The following is a 6,000-nucleotide window of genomic DNA, read 5'->3' on the forward strand; positions in this document are numbered from 1 at the left end:
TGTCAACAACATAGTCTCCGGGTTTGTTTCTGCGGCATGGAGAGCAAAAACTCTGCCTTGGGTAGGCAGATTCCTCTGAGGGCACTGCAGCAACATGTGGTCAGGACTGCCACACTTAAAACACTTTCCAGAACCAGACATACATTCTCCAGGATGGCGGCGTGAGCACCTGGGACAGACTGGGTGCTCAAAGGTCCTCGGGGCTGGGCGTCCCCGCTGCTGCTGCTGCTGTTGCTGGCCTCTGTTTCTGGGCTGCCCATGAAAAGGCCTCTTGTTTTGCTGTTGATGCTGATGAGGAGGAGGGCGGTGTGGTACCTGGGCTGGGCGCTTGCCTTGGCGATCCCTCTCGATATCCCGCAGATCCTGCTCTGCGGCTAGGGCTTTGGAGACCGCGACCTCGTAAGTAGTAGGGTCAGACACCCTAACATCACGGCGCAAGATCGGCCGTAGACCCACCAGGAAGTGCATCATCTTAGCTCTGGCATCATTTGCTATCAGGGGCACAAAGTGACAGCCCCTCTCGAACTTACGGATGAACTCCGTAACCGTCATATCACCCTGTCTCAAGCTCATGAACTCGGTAGTCAACCTGGTGCGCACTTCCTCAGAAAAATTTTGGAGTAGAAAACCTCCGTGAAGCGTGTCCAAGTCAGTGTAGCCAAGTTCAGGGCTACTGCTGCTCCTTCCCACCATAAGCGGGCATCTCCACTGAATAAGTAGGTGGCACATCGGACTCTGTCTGCATCTCCAAGCTCCATGAACTCGAAGATAACCTCGAGGGATTTGATCCATCCCTCGGCAATCATGGAGTCAGACGTCCCAGAAAACTCCTTCGGACGCATCTTCATAAACCTCTCATAGACAGCCTCGGGCCCTGTCGGCCTGGCTGCGGCTGCAGCATTGTTCCCTGCAAACTGTGCAAAGAACCTAGTCATCCCAGCTAGCATCTGGGCATTCATGTCAGGTGGAGGTGGAGGAGGTGGAGGTCCGAATCCCCCCTGTCCTTGATCCTCACCGTCTTCATGACGGCGCTCATCATTACCTCTCGGGCGTCCAACCTGGCGTCTAGGAGGCATACTGTTCCATACATAACCCATACGTAACTAACATGCATAATTCCATAATTTATTCTAAATAAATACTGAAATACTGAAAAGATTTGATCGTAAAACATTTCATGGAAACATGCTGGCAAAGTAATTCATGCTTTAAATAAAATGCTGAAATGTAAAACTTACAGACCGAAGACGTGGCTTCGTGAGCTTCTCGTGGTCAGTAGTAGTGCAACCCTTTACAAGATCATAGGCTCTGATACCAACTGTGAAGGCCTATGAATCCTTGCTTGAAAATTTGCGGAAAAATTAAAAATTTTCTTTTTAAATAATCAAAATGCCTCATTCATAATTAAACCGATAAACAAAGTTTGATATTCAAAATGGCAGCAGAAGAAAAGATTTATTTGCGAAATAACAATTTAAGAGTATCCCACAACTGTTAAAAATTGTTTGAGAAATAAAATAATAAATGCTGAACTGAGGTCCTCGGGTGCCACTACTGCTGACCCAAGCTGGCTCACTGGTCCCCGCCCTCGGCCCTGACCTCATCAGTACCTACAACAATCAAGTCTAGTGAGCCTAAAGACTCAACATGCATATATCGTAGGTAACGAGTAAATACTAGTAAAATTTTGCATGGGATAAAATATCATGTCATGGGGCATACTGAAAATAACCTGTACTGAGCAATTATAATACGTGCATGACTGAATTAAAATCGTAGTAAAAATGTTGCTCCTTGGAGCCCTGTACTGAAATAACTGGTAATAATTTTCTGTTGAGATTATGGTCTACGCATGTGGCCCCTGCACTGAACTGAACTGATCGGTAACTGGCTACCGGGGGAGTATCAAACTGAACTGAACTGACCGGTCACTGGCGACCGGGTGGTACCAAACTGAACTGATCGGTCACTGGCGACCGAGTAAATAGTGCTCCCAAAATAGTGAATTGACCACAAGCAATATCGCATAAATCTCAAAATAAGTATTTTCTATTTTCATGCACGTAATATAATTAAATTGTATAATGAAATATCCTGTATTATTTTTACCAACTGGATTGGATCGTTTCCAGGCTCGCTGCAACCTAAATATGCCATGAAAAATATGCAATAGCTTCTACTTGACCAACTATGCAATTTAAGTTAAAAAAATGCGACAATGACGCTCGACGACTTCGTATTTAATCATGACTCTGAGCCAACCCGAACCAACACTGAACCAACGTATAGTCATGATTAAAATACACTTAAAATTATGAATTTATGCTCCTAAAATGGTGAGGGCCGAAATCTAGGTGAATGGAGGCCAAAACATGAAACGCTCTTTCGAGAGTCAATTTGGCACATCGCACCGTAAATTCTCGTACGACCTCAAAAATGATCCGAATCACGAACGGCCAAAAACGTGGCCTTCCTAACTCGATGAGGCACTGTCCAGTCCAAGGTCATAGGCTAAAAGCCAACCAAGAACTCAAACGAGCCTCCGAACCGTCGCAGCAAGTTGCTGTCAAATTCCAGCAGCAGCAACTTCGCTTGCATCGCGTCGTTTGCGAGACTTTTGGCCATTGGGGCTTGAACCACCGACCAGAGCCTCTCAACAACATCCCAAGGAATGATTTGAACCATGGCTAAGGGCCCTAGGCCAGTCACCATTCGAATTATTCCAGCAACATCAGAAAAGTTCCACCCGAGAGCACCCTTGCGCGCGTGAGGGGTGTTTTGCTTTGTTCGTTGTCTCGTGTCGTTCCAGTGGCCATTTCATTGACCATGGCACGCCCTAGACATCTTGGGGTATGGTATGAACCGTGGCTAAGGGCCATAGGCCAACCAAGATCCATACCATTCCACAAAACCTGAACAACACATGCTGTCAAATGAAGGAGTCGAAGGGGGGTGCAGGGCTGTTCTTGCATTTTAATTGAAAACCGATTCACCGTGGACCAAGCCACCAAAAGGGCGACTTAGTCACGTCTTAGACATGCTAGGGAAGTGATCTAACCATGGCTATAGGCCCTTAGGGCAGCCAAGATCAGATCTTTTCCTATGACAGCAGAAACTGAAATTTCGAAGCACACAATGGCAGTGGAGGAAAGCTGCTGTCATTTCGGGTTTCATCATGGATGGGGCTGGTTTGAATGGACCAACATGGTCCTAATGCATCCTATTACGTGTCTAGATGTAGCCTGGTGAGCCTGGAGTCGAGCCAACCACCTGAATGCACAAAAACAAGCAAAACCGTGAACTGCACAAGGAAGGACCGAAATCTGCATGCACGTTTGTTTTTGAAATTTCATGGTGTGTTTCGGTTTTTGCAATAAATGATGATCCTGTGATGTTAAATAAATGATAATAGGACTTGATTGAGGTTTGAAAGAAATAAAAACATGCCTTGGATTTTTCGTTTGAAAGAAAAACGAAAAGAAGAACGATACGGCGCGGACGAGTGGAACGCTTTCTTATCTTGCTACTTGCTCGATTTTTCTCTCTTGTTCTAGGCTATGAGGGTCACGATTTTTTTTTAATCTGAAATGGCTGCTGTTTTCGGTGATGGAGGAGGGGATTAAGTGGTTAGGGGAGTGAGTGGGAGATCCACTAATAAAGGGATATCAAGTCTACCTTTCTTTTCAAATTTGAAATGTTGTTTGCTATCAAAATTTTTGGATGGATAATTTAATGGGTGTGGCCGATTTCTCTAGCTAGACTAGGTTAGGATAATGCTTGTTAATTAATTAAATGGTGCTCCCAAAAATCAAAGAATGATATCAAAGATTTTTCTTGGGGATATTAGAGATGCATATGGACGATTTTAAGGTCTAGGTGCAAAAGGGAGAATTGGTTTAATTAAATCTTGGTAGTGATTTAAAAGTTGGGGAGGATAACTCTATCTAGAATATTTAAGGGGATAAATAAAGAATGAGTTGAAATAAAAATCACAATTAAATCTTTAAAAAAAACAACATGGCCGATTTTTATCTAGCTAGGTGGGGTGGGATCTTGCTCCATTAATTATCATAGAAGATTTGTTGTGATATAATTATCTCCCAATAAAAATGGATAGGAAGACTATTAATTAAATGGGTTGTCAACTAAACTTTTAAATTGAATTATAGGGGCCGAAAATTATAATAAAGAGGAGGGGAAATATTTATTGAATATTGTATTTTAACTCTTTAGTGTTTTATCTACTCATTAAATATTTTAAAAGAATTAAGGAATTAATTATTGAACTCTATTTACTACTTATCTCCACTTATTTAAATAATTCCTTAAACCTTCTTTTACAATAAATTTACTTATTAATTATCTTAAATAAATTTTAGGAAATGTTTTCTTAGCATTAAATTTTTTTTATCTCTTTACTCCAACTCCGGTCCGGCCTCACTTAATGAACTGAAAAGAATAAAATTTAAACTACTGAATAAAATATTTAGCTTCAAAGAATGCATTTAAATACTCATGCAATGAAGTCAATTTAATTAAAAAAACTTAGGATTATGCATGGCTTATACGCAGTCTAATTACGGGTTCTACATATAGTATATAATATATGGCAAAAACTTATGTGAGAAGGTATCACGGATCGTATTTTATGAGACGGATCTCTTATTTGGGTCATCCATGAAAAAGTATTATTTTTTATGCTAAGATTATTACTTTTTATTGTGAATATCGATGGAGTTGATGTGAGAACCCGAGATTTTACAAACCGAAGCAAATCAAATTTCAGTAAATTTAACTCGAAGAAACAGCTTCAAAGCTCGGAGATTCACTCAACGGGAGGCCAAGCTGAAAGTAGCTGCATCCATTGAAGTACTGTCACGGGAGGAATAAAACCCCAGCTCAAGGACTCAATTCGTCAGCTCAAAGCAGCTCAAACAATCTTGTCCTAACAAGAACGAAAAGAGAGCTACAAGATGAGCCAAGAGTTTGGACAAATTAAATGTGCAAGAAATAACCTTTGAGTTAACCCATGAAGGAGCTGCAAGAGGAGCTAAGAGCTAGGACATAATAATGATGCAAGAAGTGACCCTTTAGAAAATCAAGGTGACTCTTAAAGCTTACATGGAAATTTGGAGTGCAATAATGGCTAGCATGGGAATTGAAGAATGCATGGAAAAGTGAAGTACAATTATGGCCAATCTTGGAGACCAAGATTTCGGCCATGATGGGGCTAGGGGGAAGGATTTTTGTGTGCCTATAAATACTACCCATTAGGTTGAGAAAAAGGCATCCCAAAAGCAAGAGAGAAATTCGGTTTTCTTTTTTTCCTCACCGTACAAAATTTCGGCCACCCCCTTCCACAAATCTCTCCAAAATTCGTCCAAGGCAAGGAGAAGTCGAATTCGAAGTGCTGTCGAAATCACGACTTAGTCTACTCGAAGTTATAATCGAAGTGCTGCTCAATTAGAGATCACAGTTGTTGAAATAGCGTCGAAGTGCTGCCCAATTTTCAACAAGAAATTTCCTTCAAAATACTGTAAGTGGGCTTTTGGTTTACGTAGCTTCTTTCTAATTTTAAAATTTGATATAAATAATGTGACATGCATGAAGGTGTGTCCTTTTTCGAAAATACTAGTATGTTCTGTTTAAAATTTCGATCGATTATGTGTTCTGTTCTGTGCTTCGAATTCCTTGATTCCGCTGTGTCAGTAGGAAAATTCTGAAATCTGAATGTCTGAAAACTTTTGTCTGTTACTTCTGAATTCTGTTGCCCTGTTACGATTCGAATTTGAAATGGGACGAGAATTGTAATTCTGTCTGGCCCCCATTGGTGGGTATAAAACCATGTTCTGTTCTGGCCCCCATTGGTGGGTATAAAACTATGTTCTGGCCTCACCCCTTAGAGGACTAACATATTGGGGACAATTTGACCATGGAAATGAGATGAGTAACAGTGTGTTTTGCCTGTTCTGAAATGATATGAATTGCCTCTGTTTTGTT

The sequence above is a fragment of the Primulina huaijiensis genome, chromosome 10 (genome assembly GCF_012295235.1).
Source record: "Primulina huaijiensis isolate GDHJ02 chromosome 10, ASM1229523v2, whole genome shotgun sequence".
Taxonomy (NCBI): Eukaryota; Viridiplantae; Streptophyta; class Magnoliopsida; order Lamiales; family Gesneriaceae; genus Primulina; species Primulina huaijiensis.